Genomic DNA, 17,075 nt, shown 5'->3' with positions numbered 1-17,075 from the left:
ATAATCTACTTTACTAGAACAATCATAAAATTACATATTTTTCCAATCATCAGGTGAAATATAGAATATTCTTTCCTAAGCACAAAACAAACCCATATTGGATTTTATAACTTTGATAGATACTATTTTATTGTTACTTTTATATTATGCCTCTGTACTTTCTTTTATGCATCACCTTTTCACAAAATGCAGAGAATGGTCCCTCAGTGATTGTTTAATCTGATTGTATTGCAAGTAAAGAGAAATATCTTCAATCACCTCTTCCCTCTTACAAAGGAAGCAATAGCCTCACAGACAAGGAAGGCTCACAGACAGTATCAAAGGAGACCATCCCTGAAAATGTCAAAGGTCCCTCAATTGAACCACATATGTAAGAGGGCAAGTGTAGGGACGTTTCAACCCACTGCCATGGGTTTCATGTGGTTCTTTAGAGCTTCATGTGCAATCATTGTGGCACCTGCAGGGAAAAATAAAATAAAATAAAGTTATAGTAACAGTTTATAGAGATAAATAATTAACATAAAAGTTATTGCTTTTAATTTATTTATTTAAATTTCAAAATTTCATAGGAGAAAAATGCATCAATGGTGTAGTTGATTTACCATAGAGGGGAATATGAATGTCACAGTTGTCTTATGAAATGGTGAGAACAAAGCCATTCAATAAGTTTAATCAAAGCCAGATGATAATTTGTCAGTGATGCTGAAGAAATGAATCTAAGCATCCTTGATTGCTCTCTTTCCCTCATATTACTTCTCTACCAGTGCCATGAGTTCTGAGGCCAACCACAAAGTTTAAAAAGTGGGCGGTGGCCCAATTCCTGGAAATCCCCCCATTTACCCCAAATAGTTGGAACAATCCTTCCATTCATTAGCCTATGAAATTACCCAGCCCATAAAAATTAACCATGCCATATTTCAAAGCTGGTCTCTCCTTCTGAGATGGCCCACACTGTATGAGTGTGTTTCTCTTTAAATAAATCTGCTTCTTACCTTAAAAAAAAAAAAAAAAGTAAATTCTTTCTAAAATCTTCTGATAATACCGTCTTTTAAATTATGTAGATCATGACCTAGTAGTTATCTCATACAAACAGAAGATATTTATGGGCTGACCAAAAAAAAAAAAAAAAAATTCAGAATTACCCTCTGTCTTATGCTATTTTTTTTCCCCAGATACATTTGTGTGTGTGTGTGTTTCTCTGTCATGCTTTATATCTGCAGTAGGACTGCCTTTGTAAACAGCATTCCTCATATTCCTGTGCCAGCTGACAATGGGAGGACTTCACTGGAGATTGGGAGATGAAAGAAAAAGATCACAGCATTTCTTCCTTATTTGCTCCACTCCTAAGGACAGCTCAATTTCTATGCTTCTGGTTTTCCCAAAATACTACTTTTTGTTTTACCCCTTACTTAAAAAGTGGTCCCTTCTTTAAAGTCTTTCATCTGAACCATCTGAGGTGAGTTTTCTTTTGCTGTGTCCCTGACTTTTATACAAGCTCTCCCAGTAAATCAAAAAATCCTCCTGCAATGTACCGACCAAGGTTTGATCCCTGGGTTGGGAAGATCCCCTGGAGAAGGGAATGGCTACCCACTCCAGGATTCTTGCCATTGGCAGAAAAGTCTCTTCACGGGGTCATAAAGAGTCGGATAGGATTCAGCAACTAATGCTTTGATTTTTTTTTTTTTTTCTACTTGACTTCAATACTTCTAGAACAACTTGGGGGTAACTAAGACAGTCAAATTCCCAAAGACATGAAATTATAAGGTAAAATTTCTCAATGATCTGGAAGAGTTTAAGGAAAAATGCTGATCATCAGAATCAAGGCAAAGATAGATAAGGTAAATTTAAAGTGAAGATATGAGAACAAATCCATAGTATAAGAGAACAACAGTGGAAAATGAGTGAAAAAAGCCCCTGGGAAATAAGAGTAGTGATGAGAACTAATAATCCAGAGTATTTGGGAAGGCGCTGCATCACTAGAGAAAACTCTCAGAAAGGGATATATTATTAAGCCTTATAGAATGAATACTTTTTTAAATTTTACATTGCAACATCATGCCCACAATTATTTTTAGTTTCTTTTTTTTTTAATTAATTTACTTATTTTAACTGGAGGCTAATTACTTTACAATATTGTAGTGGTTTTTGCCATACATCAACATGAATCAGTCATGGATGTACATGTGTCCCCCATCCTGAACACCCCAGGCACCTCCCTCCCCATCCCATCCCTCAAGGTTGTCCCAGTGCACTGGCTTTGAGTGCCCTGTTTCATGCATCAAACTTGGATTGGTCATCTATTTCACATATGGTAATATACAGGTTTCAATGCTATCGTCTCAAATTATCTCACCCTCACCTTCTCCCACCGAGTCCAAAAGCCTCTTCTTTAGCTCTGTGTCTTTTTTGCTGTCTCACATATAGGGTCATTATTACCGTCTTTCTAAATTCCATAATCATGCATTAATATACTCTATTGGTGTTTTTCTTTCTGATTTACTTCACTCTATATAATAGGCTCCAGTTTCATCCACCTCATTAAAACTGATTCAAATGCATTATTTTTAATAGCTGAGTAATATTCCATTGTGTATATGTACCACGGCTTTCTTATCCATTCATCTGCCGATGGACATCTAGCTTGCTTCCATGTCCTGGTTATTGTAAATGGTGCTGCAATGAACATTGGGGTACACGTGTCTCTTTCAATTCTGGTTTCCTCGATGTGTATGCCCAGCAGTGGGATTGCTGGGTCATATGGCAGTTCTATTTCCAGTTTTTGAAGGAATCTCCACACTGTTCTCCATAGTGGCTGTACTAGTTTGCATTCCCACCAACAATGTAAGAGGGTTCCTTTTTCTCCACATCCTCTCCAGAATTTATTGTTTGTAGACTTTTGGATAGCAGCCATTCTGACTGGCGTGAGATGGTATCTCATTGTGGTTTTGATTCGCATTTCTCTGATGATGAGTGATGTTGAGCATCTTTTCATGTGTTTGTTAGCCATCTGTATGTCTTCTTTGGAGAACTGTCTGTTTAGTTCTTTGGCCCATTTATTGACAGGGTCCTTTATTTTTCTGGAATTGAGCTGCAGGTGTTGCTTGTATATTTTTTAGATTAATTCTTTGTCAGTTGCTTCATTTGATATTATTTTCTCCCATTTTGAAGGTGATCTTTTCACCTTACTTATAGTTTCCTTCTTTGTGCAAAAACCTTTAAGTTTAATTAGATCCCATTTGTTTATCTTTTCTTTTATTTCCATTACTCTGGGAGGTGGGTCATAGAAGATCCTGCTGTGATTTATGTCAGAGAGTGTTTTGCCTAGGTTTTCCTCCTGGAGTTTTACATTTTCTGGTCTTAGGTTTAGATCTTTAATCCATTTTGAGTTTATGTTTGTGTATGGTGTTAGAAAATGTTCTAGTTTCGTTCTTTTACAAGTGGTTGTCCAGTTTTCCCAACACTACTTGTTAAAGAGATTGTCTTTTCTCTATTTTATATTCTCGCCTTCTTTGTCAAAGATAAGCTATCCATAGGTGCATGGATTTACCTTTGGACTTTTTATTTTATTCCATTGATCTATATGCCTGTCTAGGTGCCATTACCATACTCTCTTGATGACTCTGGCTTTGTAGTATAGTCTGAACTCAGGCAGGTTGATTCCTCCTGTTCCATTCTTCTTTCTCAAGGTTGCTTTGACTATCTGAGGTTTTTTGTGTTTCCATACAAACTGTTGAATTACTTGTTCTAGTTCTGTGAAAAATAGCTTTGGTAGTTTGATAGGGATTACACTGAATCTATAGATTGCTTTGGGTAGTATACTCATTTTCACTATAATGATTTTTCCAATCCATGATCACGGTATATTTCACCATCTATTTGTGTCATCTTTGATTTCTTTCATCAGTGTTTCATAGTTTTCTATATATAGTCTTTTTGTTTCTTTAGGTAGATTTATTCCTAAGTATCTTATTCTTTTCGTTGCAATGGTGAATGTAATTATTTCCTTAACTTCTCTTTCTGTTTTCTCATTGTTAGTGTATAGGAATGCAAGGGATTTCTGTGTGTTAATTTTATATCCTGCAACTTTACTTTATTCATTGATTAGCTCTAATAATTTTCTGGTGGAGTCTTTTGAGTTTTCTGTGTGGAGGATCATGTTATCTGCAAACAGTGAGAGTTTTGTGTCTTCTTTTCCAATCTGGATTCCTTCTATTTCTTTTTCTTCTCAGATTGCTGTGGCTAAACCTTCCAAAACTATGTTGAATAGTAGTGGTGACCCTGGGCATCCTTGTCTTGTTCCTGACTTTAGGGGAAATGCTTTAATTTTTCACCATTGAGGATAAGGTTTGGTGTGGGTTTATCATATATGGCTTTTATTATGTTGAGGTATGTTCCTTCTATGCCTGCTTTCTGGGGGATTTTATCATAAATGGATGTTGAATTTTGTCAAAGGCTTTCTCTGCATCTATTGAGATAATCATATGGTTTTTATCTTTCAATTTGTTAATGTGGTTTATAACATTGATTGATTTCTGAATATTGATGAATCCTTGCATCCTTGGGATAAAGCCCACTTGGTCATGATTTATGATCTTTTTAATATGTTGTTGGATTCTGTTTGCTAGAATTTTGTTAAGGATTTTTGCATCTATGTTCATCGGTGACATTGGCCTATAGTTTTCTTTTTGGGGGGCATCTTTGTCTGGTTTTGGTATTAGGGTGATTGTAGCCTCATAGAATGAGTGGAAGTTTACCTTCCTCTGCAGTTTTCTGAAAGAGTTTGAGTAGGATAGGTATTAACTCTTCTCTAAATTTTTGGTAGAATTCAGCTATGACAATGTCTGGCCCTGGGCCTTTGTTTGTTGGAAGATTTCTGATTTCAGTTTCGATATCCATGCTTGTGATGAGTCTGTTAAGATTTTCTATTTCTTCATGGTTCAGTTTTGGAAAGTTATACTATTATAAGAATTTGTCCATTTCTTCCAAGTTGTCCATTTTATTGGCATATAGTTGCTGATAGTAGTCTCTTATGATCTTTGTATTTCCGTGTTGTCTGTTGTGATGTCTCCATTTAGATTTCTAATTTTATTGATTTGATTCTTCTCCCTTTTTTTTCATGTCTGGCTAATTGTTTGTCTATTTTATTTACCTTATCAAAGAACCAGCTTTTAGTTGTGTTGATATTTGCTATGGTCTCCTTTGTATCTTTTGCATTTATTTCTGCCCTAATTTTTAAGATTTATTTCCTTCTACTAACCCTGGGGTTCGTCATTTCTTCCTTTTCTAGTTGCTTTAGGTGTAGCTTCTGCTTCTGCTGCTAAGTCACTTCAGTCGTGTCCGATTCTGTGCAACCCCATTGACAACAGCCTACAAGGCTCCTCTGTCCCTGGAATTCTCCAGGCAAGAACACTGGAGTGGGTTGCCATTTCCTGCTCCAATGCATGAAAGTGAAAATGAAGTCGCTTAGTCATGTCCAACTCTTCATGACCCCAGGGACTGCAGACTACCAGGCTCCTCCATCCATGGGATTTTCCAGGCAATACTGGAGAGTTAAGTTATTTATTTTATTTTTCTCCTGTTTCTTGATGTAAGCTTGTATTGCTATGAAACTTCCCCTTAGCACTGCTTTTACTGAATCCCATAGGTTTTAGGTTGTTGTGTTTTCATTTTTATTTGTTTCTATGCATATTTTTATTTCTTTTTTTATTTCTTCTGTGATTTGTTGGCTATTCAGAGGCGTGTTGTTTAGCTTCCATATGTTTGTATTTTTCATAATTTTTTCCCTGTAGTTGACATCTAATCTTACCATATTATGATCAGAAAAGATGCTTGAGATGATTTCAATTTCTTTGAATTTACCAAGGCTAGATTTATGGCCCAGGATGTGATCTAGCCTGGAGAGGGTTCCATGTGCAGTTGAGAAAAAGGTGAAATTAATTGTTTTGGGGTGAAATGTCCTATAGACATCAATTAGGTCTCGCTGGTCCATTGTATCATTTAATGTTTGTGTTTCCTTGCTAATTTTCTGTTTAGTTGATCTATCCATAGATGTGAGTGGGGTATTAAAGCCTCCCACTATTATTGTGTTAGTGTTAATTTCCCCTTTCATACATGTCAGCATTTGCCTTACATATTGTGGTGCTCCTATGTTGGGTGCATATATATTTATAATTATTATATCTCCTTCTTGGATTGATCCTTTGACCATTATGTAGTGTCCTTCTTTGTCTCTTTTCAAGGCCTTTATTTCAAAGTCTATTTTATCTCATATGAGTATTGCTACTCCTGCTTTCTTTTGATCTCCATTTGCATGAAATATCTTTTTTCCAGCCCTTCACTTTCAGTCAGTATGTGTCCCTTGTTTTGAGGTGGGTCTCTTATAGGCAGCATATTTAGGGGTCTTGTTTTTGTATCCATTCAGCCATTATTTGTCTTTTGGTTAGGGCATTCAACTTTTTACATTTAAGGAAATTATTGATAAGTGTGGTCCCATTGCTATTTACTTTGTTGTTTTGGGTTTGAGTTTATAAATCTTTTCTGTGTTTCCTGTCTAGAGAAGATCCTTTAGCATTTGTTGAAGAGCTGGTTTGGTGGTGCTCAATTCTCTCAGTTTTTGCTTGTCTATAAAACTCTTGATTTCTCCTTTACATTTGAATGAGATCTTTGCTGGGTTCAGTAATCTAACTAGATTTTTTTCTTTCATCACTTTAAGTATGCCCTGCCATTCCCTTCTGGCCTGAAGGGTTTCTATTGAAGGATCAGCTGTTATCCTTATCGGAATCCCCTTGTGTGTTATTTGTTATTTTCTCCCTTGTTGCTTGTAGAATTTGTTATTTGTGTTTGATCTTTGCTAATTTGATTAATATGTGTCTTGGAGTGTTTTGCCTTGGATTTATTCTGTTTGGGACCCCCTGGGTTCTTCAAATTGGGTGGCTATTTCCTTCCCCATTTTAGGGATGTTTTCAACTATTATCTCAAGTATTTTCTCATGGCCTTTCTTTTTGTCTTCTCCTGGGACCCCTATGATTCGAATGCTAGGGTGTTCAACATTGTCCCAGAGGTCTCTGAGGTTGTCCTCATTTCTTTTCATTCTTTTTTCTTTTTCCTCTCTGCTTCATTTATTTCCACCATTCTATCTTCTACCTCACTTATCCTATCTTCTGATTCAGTTATTCTACTGATGGTTCCCTCCAGAGTGCTTTTGATCTCAGTTATTGCATTATTCATTACTGATTGACTCTTTTTTACTTCTTCTAGATCCTTGTTAAACTTTTCTTGCATCTTCTCAATCCTTGTCTCCAGTATTTATCCATAACTCCACTTTGTTTTCAAGATTTTAGATCATTTTTACTATCATTATTCTGAATTCTTTTTCAGGTAGACTCACTATCTCCTCTTTTGTTTGGTGAGTATTTATCATGTTCCTTTACCTGCGAATATTTATCTGCCTTTTCATCTTGTTTAGATTGCTATGTTTGGGGACACCTTTCTGTATGCTGGAAGTTTGTGGATCCTCTTCATTGTGGAGGTTCCTCCCTGTGAGTGGGGTTGGAAGAGTGGCTCACCAAGGTTTCCTGGTTAGGGAAGCTTGCATCGGTGTTCTGGTGGTGGAGCTAAATCTCTTCTCTCTGGAGGGCAATGAAGTGTCCAGTAGTGGATTTCGAGGTGTCTGTCAGTTTGGTGTGACTTTTGGCCACCTGTATTTTAATGCTCAGGGTTATAGTCTTGCTTTGTTGGAGAATTAGCTTGGTACGTCTTGCTCTGAAACTTGTTGGCTCTTGGGTGGAGCTTGGTTTCAGTGTAGGTATGGAGGCTTTTGGATGAGCTCTTGTTGGTTAATGTTCCCTGAAGTCAGGAGTTTGCTGGTGTTTTCTTGTTTTGGATTTAAGCCTCCTGCCTCTGGCTTTCAGTCATGTTCTTACAGTAGCCTCAAGACTTCTCTATCCATACAGCTCTAATGATAAAACATCTAGGTTAATGATGAAGTTTCTTCACAGTGAGGGACACCCAGAGAGGTTCAAAGAGTTACATGGAGAAGAGAAGAGGGAGGTGGGAGATAGAGGTGACCAGGAGTAGAGGAGGGGGAGTCAAAAGGAGAGAGAGCATTCTAGCCAGTAATCACTTCCCTATGTGCTCTCTGAAGTCTGGAACCCTCAGAGAGGTTCACAGAGTTACACAGAGGAGAAGAGGGAGGAAAGAGACAGAGGGGACCAAGAGGAGAGGAGGAGGAGTCAAAAGGAGAGAGAAAAATCTAGCCAGTAATCAGTTTCCTAAATGTTCTCCACAATTCAGAACACCCAAAGAGATTCACAGAGTTAAATAGAGAAGAGAAGGGAGAGAAAGGAGACAGAGGTGACCTGGGAGAGAAAAAGGAGAGTCAAAAGGGGAGAGAGCAATCAAGCCAGTAATCACACTCCTAAGTAAAAATGGGTACTGAAGATTGGATTCTTAAAGGTACAAAATTGATAACAAATACCAAAAAGCAAAGATTGAAAATCTAGAGTAGAGGTTAGACTCTCAAAAATACAATAATTTAAAAAATCATAAAAACTTATAAAATATATATATGAAATTTGCTTTAAAAAATAGGGTATTTTTTTAAGGTAATAGTAGCTTATAAAAATGAAAATTAAAGGAGTAATAAAGAACTTAAAGATAAAAAAATTAAAATTTAAAAAATGATAGTAGTAAAATACATCTAGGAATTTCTCTGGAGCTGTTGAGGGTAGTGTGGGGTCAGTTCAGTTTCAGATAGTTCCTTGTTCCAGCTTATACTTCTTCTCAATGTCTATAGCCCTTTCCAATGTAGTCAATGCTACAGGGTTTTAATCTGTTGCACCTGTCACTTCCAAAGCGGTTCCCTCTTCTTTGTTTATTTTGGTTTATCTGTTTGCAAGTTTCTTCTGTGTCTAATTTCCCCCCTGACACAAGGGGACGAAGGCGGTCATTTACTAAGGCTCACTTGTTCAATTGTCCTGTGGGGAGGGAGAAATATTGGGGAGTGCTCGCAGTGTCTGGGCCACCCTGGGTTTGCCCCTGCTCATGGCGTGTGTGTTTTCTCGGTCTACACTGCTCAGGCTCCAGGTTGCTCTGCAGGGGAACTGTCTAAAGCAGGCCCTGGGTTGCGTGCACTTCCCAGGTCTAAGCCGCTCAGGTTCAGGTTCTCGGGTACCCCACAGGGGCACAGACTCGGTTGAGCCTGCGGTTTGTGCCACTCCCAGATCCGAGCAGCTCAGGTGACCAGGTGCTTGGCCAGCACACTCTCCCCAGGTGGGGGGAAGTGCATCTTATCACCTCCCCCATCCCAGCCACTCAGTTTCCTGGGTCCGCAGCGGGAGCACTGTCTCAGGTGTGCCCTGTGTCTCTTCTGGGAAGCTGATCCCTGGCTGCGACGCTCCCAGAGGATGTCAACCATCCAGAATCCCAGGAAGAGTTGGTTAGCAACTGGGAGCCTGCTCAGAGTTTGGTGGAGGATGCTGTCCTGGGGCTGATTTTGCCCCTTGCCTTCCAGCTCTGGCTGGTGCCCGCCTGCCTCCCTGCCTCCAGCGGTGGATGGGCCAGTCCACAGCCAGCTAGCTCTCCTCTGGTATTTGCTCAGTCCTTTGTTCTGTGAGCAAGACAGGTTGTGCCTTAGATCTTTTCATGGGAAAGTTCTCTCTCCCTCTCCATTTTTTCTCCCTCTCTCTGGCTATCCCAGTTTGGGTTGCTGTCTCACATTAGCTCCCTCAGATTGTCCTCAGATCATTCTGGCCCAGTCCTTACCTTAAGCATGCAGCCCGCACCTGCCTGTTCAGCACCCACTCGTTGCCTGCAGATGTGAGCGTCTCAGCTACTTTTCCACTGGGAGTTGCAGTTAGGCATGTAGTGTGTGTGTGTGTGTGTGTGTGTGTGTGTGTGTGTGTGTTTGTGTGTGTGTGTGTGTTTATCTGTGTCTGTGTCTGTGTGTGTTTTTCCCCTCCTGGATATGCTGCCCTCTGAGATTCCAAAACTCCCCACAGACCTGCCTGTGAGAGGGTTTCCTGGTGTTTGGAAACCTCCTTTACAACTCCCTCGTGAAGGGGTCTCCATCCCTGACTCTTTTGTCTCTCTTTTTATCTTTTATATTTTGTCCTACCCCCTTTCAAAGAGAATGGGCTGCCTTTCTGGGTGCCTGGTGTCCTCCACAAGCATTCTGAAGTTGTTATGTGGAATTTGTTCAGCGTTCAAACGATCTTTCAATGACTTTGTTGGGGAGAAAGTGGTCTTCCCATCCTATTCCTTTGCCATCTTAGGACCACCAGCTATTGTGCCCTTACGTTAAAAATGCACTTCTTAAAGGAAGCATATGTTGGTCCTTGCTTTTTATTCAATTTGACAAGCTATGTCTTTTATTTGGGGGTATATGATCCATTTACATTTAATGTGATTACTGATCTGATTAGGATTAACTCTATCTAGAAGACAATTTCTTTTTCCTCTACTCTTTCTTCTTTTGGATTAACTAATGGCTTTTTTAAAGTGTCATTGTGTTTTTTGTTGTTGTTGAATTTTTAGTTATAAATCTGCTATGTTATTTTAGAAGATGATCTGTGGGTTGTGGTATACATTTTTAACATATCAGTCTAGTTACAAATGACAATATACTGTTTCACATATAACATAGGAAACTTATAGTAGTATACTTCAGTGTCTCCCCTTCTGTCTGATATGTTATTATTGCCATACATTTCACTTTTACATATTTTATAAATCCCACTACATTAACATTATTTTTGTTTAAATGTTTATTATAGGTTACATACTTACATAGTAATATTTTCTTATTCTTGTATATTTTCCCAAGTTGCAACTGTTTCTAGTGTTCTTCATATCTTTATTGAGGTTCAAATTGTCACCTGGTATTGTTTTCCTCCTCCCCAAAGCCTTCCTTTATCATCTCCTGTGAGTTAAATGTGCAGATAATGAATACTATTTTCAACTGCTATGTATCTGGAAAAGTCTTTCACCCTCAAATTTGAAAACCATTCTTGCTGAATATAAAATTCTAGAATGATATCTTTCTCTTTCAGTACTTAAATGATATTGCTCTACTGTGTTCTTGCTTGAATTTTTTCTTACAAAATACTTTTACAAAATAAGCACTATTTTGGATCCTTAGAAATAATGTGCCCTTTGTCTCAGTCTGCCTTTGTCTTTATTATAATAAAGATATTCTCTTTATTACTTGAGCAAATTGTTGTACTTTGGTATAATTTTCTTCATGCCTCTTGTGCCTAGGGTTTATAAAATCTTATTATCTGTGAGGTGATAGGTTTTATCCAGTTTAGCAAATTTTTTGGCCATTATTTCTTCAAATATTTTTCTTCACCACTCCCCTCTCTTCTGTGGATTCTATTTATGTGTATATTATGTCTCTCATGGCTTTTCAAAACTCACTAATATTGCTTTAATTGAATATCTGGTTTTTTCTTCCTATGTTTAATCTGGAATATTCCCACTGTTTATTATATTACACTTACTGATATTTTCTTCTGCAATGTCTAATCTAATCTATGATTCATCTCAGACATTTTAGTTTCTGTACTTTATCTTTTTAGTTGCTGGATATTTTTGTTTTCCTATACACAGTCAAAATTTTTTCTAGCCCTGGCTCTTCCTCCTCCCCGTGCCGGCGCCGCTTTCTGGAAGCTTCGTGAAGGTGGTGGGCACTTACGGTTGGTCGCTGGTCAGCCGCAGTCCGCGTCCATCCGCCCTTCCCAAGCTCACACAGACCCGTCTATGGTTGCCATGCCCGAGAATGTAGCCCCCGGACCGGGCCGCCCGCCGGGGCTGTCGGGGCTGCCGGCGGCCGTGGGAAGAGCGCCTATCAGGACCGCGATAAGCCGGCCCGCATCCGCTTCAGCAACATCTCCGCAGCCAAATCTGTTGCTGATGCTATTCGCACAAGCCTCGGACCAAAAGGAATGGATAAAATGATTCAAGATGGAAAAGGTGATGTGACCATTACAAATGATGATGCCACCGTTCTGAAACAAATGCAGGTGTTACATCCAGCAGCCAGAATGCTGGTGGAGCTGTCCAAGGCTCAGGATATAGAAGCCAGGAGTGGCACCACATCAGTGGTCATTATTGCTGGCTCTCTCTTGGATTCCTGTACCAAGCTTCTTCAGAAAGGGATTCATCCCACCATCATTTCTGAGTCATTCCAGAAGGCTTTGGAAAAGGGCATTGAAATCTTGACTGACATGGCTCAACCTGAGGAACTGAGTGACAGAGAAACTCTGTTAAATAGTGCGGCCACTTCACTGAACTCAAAGGTTGTGTCTCAGTACTCAAGTCTCCTTTCTCCAGTGAGTGTAGATGCGGTGATGAAAGTGACTGACCCAGCCACAGCTACTAGTGTCGATCTTAGAAATATTAAAATAGTTTAGAAGCTTGGTGGGACAATTGATGACTGTGAGTTGGTGGAAGGTCTGGTTCTTACTCAAAAGGTAGCAAATTCTGGCATAACCAGAGTTGAAAAGGCTGATTGGGCTTATTCAGTTCTGCTTATCTGCTCCCAAAACAGATATGGACAATCAAATAGTGGTTTCTGACTATGTTCAGATGGATCGAGTGCTTAGAGAAGAGACAGCTTATATTCTAAATTTAGTGAAGCAAATTTAAAAAACAGGATGTAATGTTCTTCTCATACAGAAGTCTATTCTAAGAGATGCTCTTAGTGATCTTGCATTACATTTCCTGAACAAAATGAAGATTATGGTGGTAAAGGATATTGAAAGAGAAGACACTGAATTCATTTGTAAGACGATTGGAACCAAACCAGCTGTTCATGTTGACCAGTTCACTGCTGACATGCTGGGATCTGCCGAATTAGCTGAGGAGGTCAGCTTAAATGGTTCTGGCAAACTGATCAAGATTACAGGCTGTGCAAACGCTGGAAAGACAGTCACAATTGTTGTTCGTGGTTCTAACAAATTGCTGATTGAAGAAGCTGAGCGTTCCGTCCATGATGCTCTCTGCGTTATTCTCTGTTTAGTGAAGAAGAGAGCACTCATTGCAGGAGGTGGTGCTCCGGAAATAGAGTTGGCCCTACTGTTAACTGAATACTCACGAACATTGAGTGGTACGGAATCCTACTGCATCCGTGCTTTTTGCAGATGCTATGGAAGTCATTCCATCTACACTAGCTGACAACGCTGGCCTGAATCCCATTTCTACTGTAACAGAACTAAGAAGTCGGCATGCCCAAGGAGAATAAGCTACAGGCATTAACATCTGAAAGGGTGGTGTTTCCAACATACTGGAGGAACTGGTTGTCCAGCCTCTGCTGGTGTCAGTCAGTGCGCTGACTCTAGCAACTGAAACTGTCCGGAGCAATCTGAAAATTGATGGTATGGTAAACACTCGGTAATCTGGTTAACACTGGCTGACTGGCACGATCATGGCCACTAATGGTGCAGCTGGAGTGGAAGAGTACCTTGGCATTCCTTGTTGTTTTGAAGATTGTTTCTTTTAGGAATTTCTGGGCCTGGTCTTCCAGTTGGCATTTGCTTGAACTTGTATTGACACAGTTTAATGAAAATATTAAATATATGGTTTCAAAAAGCAGGTTAAAAAATTTTTTTTCTAAAATTAACTTACTTTGAATCAATTAAACTTTGAGGGGCCTTGTTTCTAAGATTTGTTAAGCAGGTCTAGATTATGATTAATCTAGAAATAAATATTTTATACTATTGAGGCAATATTCCTCTGTATATTCTACTCAAATGTTTCATAAATCATGTGCTTTTCTAGTCCTATTGGTGGGGCCAGGAACATTTCCTAAATGTGGGTATGTTGCCTCTACTTCTTTCAGATGATTCTTTCCCCAATCTGCCAGTTTCCTCACACACCTATGTTGATCATTGCTCCAGTAAACACTCAAGGGCAACCCTTTGCAGGTCTCTGAAATTCTCTAGCTGTGCAACTTTCTCTTCTCTAGTATTCTTTCCTATGAACTCTAGCTACCTTCATCTTCCTGCTTTCTCAACAACATCCGCTCTACTCAGCCAGAGGGCTAGAGCCACCATCAGTTATCCTTTCTTACACCATAACCCATGAAATCTCCATACAATAACACGAAACAATCATAGGTCACCTGATTTGTTTGATGTCCAGTGACGTGTGTATCAGCTTGGTTCAGTTCAGTCACTCAGTCGTGTCTGACTCTTTGCGACCCCATGGACTGCAGCACGCCAGGCCTCCCTGTCCGTCACCAACTCCCAGAGTTTACTCAAACTCATGTCCATTGAGTCGGTGATGCCATCCCACCATCTCATCCTCTGTCGTCCTCTTATCCTCCCGCCTTCAATCTTTCCCAGCATCAGGGTCTTTTCAAATGGGTCAGCTCTTTGCATCAGGTGGCCAAAGTATAATTTTTCCTATACTTTGTTCAGTTATTTTATGTGGAAAAAGAAAATACAATTTCTATTATTCTGTCTTGTTTCAAAGAGTAAGTACCGTGGCTGCTTTTATTTTTATATTGTTTTATTTTTTAATGCAGTTTGGAGAATAAATTGTTTAAGTCTAGAGAGCAAAAAGAATGAAGCAGTCACCAAAAAGGAGTGAGAGACTGGGATAGGCAAGATCTTAGTTCTCAGGAATGACTCATGAGAGAAGGGAATAGGAAAGAAGAAAGAACTATAAATATGATTTCCCTAGGTTTCATTCATGTTAAAATGTAAGAATAAGCAATTAAATTTTCATTATTTTAAAATTATTTTGTTGTCAGCCTGTCTTTTGTTTTGATTTATTTTAAATATTGTACTATGCATAAACTGAGCCACTGGCTTTTAAGCAGGTTATAAATATTGTCATGCACTTTCAAAAGCCTACACTTTGCCATGTGTAGAGTTTTCTTTCCATTTGGAATGTGATTCCACCTTGACCTCACTCAACTCTTTACATCCTTTTACATTCAGCAGATTTCCTCTGTGAAGCCTTTCCCCTCTGCCCTGAGGCTAAGCTTGTTTCTCTCCCTTTTCTGCTCCTACAGTTCTTTGTTCATGTATACACAAATTCTAGCGCATACAACTTTGCATACCACTAAGAGTTTATACGTGATTTCCTCAGCAGACTGATAGCATATGAAAGGTGGGAACCACATGTCAATCTCTTTGGATTGAGCTTCTCAGTACTTCTCTGAAGTATTGTATACTCCTCCCCTTTTCTCCATGTTTAATATTTATCAAAATATTCTTTATCCAGTAGACATATAGTTTATTCCTGAATTTTAGTCCCAAATTTAATCTTGCAAAAGCTACAATTATTATTTGGTGCATTCTTACAAGCTTGTTAAAGTAATTAATTGCTTTTACCAATTTGTCATTACCTGAGGTATGTGTTTTATCCCATAATTCCAAGCCTGGCTGTCATCAGAATCTCCCATCTGAGATCTAGCAAATAAAAAATTTCATAAGAGTTATTCATAGGAATATATATATATTAATAGTTACTAGGGTGAGTGTGGTCATTGACAAATATCTGAGTTTGTTCTCAGTTAAATGTGCAAATGTCTGGGATTGCATTTCTGAGCTAAAATATTTTAGAAATGTTGATTGCCCAGGGACCTACTTAAATTTGAAGATTTATAATAGAACCAAGATGGTAAAGAACAAAAAAAAATGGGGTGGAGATATAAAAGTTAATATACACATGTATGTACCTCTATTTCCTACCTAGGGTGGTAAGCATAGTTAGTAAATATGCATGCATTTATTGAAGGATAGAAAGAACTAAGTTATAGTACTTTTGCTATTTCAACAGCGATTCTATCAAGAATAAATTATGCATGGTCACTTTTCCTTTTTTTGTCCCTCTTTTGCCATTTTCTAGGAATTGCATCCCATAATTTGGTTGTAATAAAATGTGACTGTTTGGGAAATGTTCACAGGGTTGGCATTCATTTGCATGCTGCTGCCATTTCAGCCCAGGGCATTCTCTCCTTCTTCCTGGTTCTCCCTCATCTCCCCTGCAAACCCCCCTTGCAAGGCACTGATGAGATGTGACAACAGAAAACACAAGTGCATTTCCTAGAGATTTACCAACATCCAGAAGGAAAGCTCGGAGGAAAAAGAACAATAGAAAAAGGGGACTTGTGGAGGGAAGAAAGTTCCTAAGCCTATCATTTGCAAATGTCAGCTCCATTCTCAGGGAGCTCTAGAGACTGTTAAGCAAACCTGTTTCTAATGAATACAACAAGAGCCATTTGAATCCTCCAGACTTGAGCCAGTCACATTTAACAGATCACCCAGTCTATCTTCCATTATCCTCAGGGGCAGCCTGGGCCTCACACAGTCTTTTCAATTTCAGTTTCAAATGGCCCAAGCTAAGCATTTCCAAAGAATTCAATAGTAAAATGAAGTCAGAGGGTTAACATATTTTCCACATAACATCATATAATTGCTATGTGCTTATAATATTATGTACCATAATATTATATAAATATTATGTACAATATTATATAATTGTTATATACTTTATAATATTATCTCCCATAATGTATATAAATATTATGTACAATATTACATAATTGCTGTGTATTTTAGTCATCCCATTCTCTTTGCACTTTGGTTTCAGTGACCAATTAGTCTTTGTTATTTATTAATAGTATCTGGACAGCAGCACTAACACTTGCAGACCCAGTAGACCTAGATTTTCTTCTCCACTTCAGCATTTATTATTTGCTCATCCTTGGGTAAAATACATCCTCTCCAGGCCTCAGTTTCTACATCTGCATAAATGAAATATAGTTTTATCTTACCTAAAATGCTTGCTGAAAGAGTAAAAGGGAAGGATATATTTTACAAAGTAATATAAAATATGAGCTAGTATAATTAATGGCATAATCATCTCCAAATAACTGAAGTTGGCTTTTCACCTTATTGAGCTCTTTGTTGAGTCACATTCTATAAAAAAGAGTATTTTCTTCTTCAACATTACTGAGTTGAGCATGCTCATCATTCCTTTAGTTGGCTGCTTTGATTCACAAATCATTCTTGTCATTCTGAATTCTCTTCTCTTTACCACTATATATCTGATCCTGAGAGGTCCAT

The 17,075-nt window shown here is 38.6% G+C and overlaps 1 pseudogene; it reads left to right on the top strand.

Annotated features, from left to right (window-relative positions):
• Nucleotides 1-11,766: 11,766 nt before the first annotated feature.
• On the top strand, nucleotides 11,767-13,398 carry LOC122677168 (annotated as a pseudogene).
• Nucleotides 13,399-17,075: the final 3,677 nt, after the last annotated feature.

This window comes from Cervus elaphus, chromosome 20 (genome assembly GCF_910594005.1).
Source record: "Cervus elaphus chromosome 20, mCerEla1.1, whole genome shotgun sequence".
Lineage (NCBI taxonomy): Eukaryota > Metazoa > Chordata > Mammalia > Artiodactyla > Cervidae > Cervus > Cervus elaphus.
The sequence above is the reverse complement of the archived record's forward strand: the minus strand, read 5'-3'. Positions and strand labels throughout refer to the sequence as shown.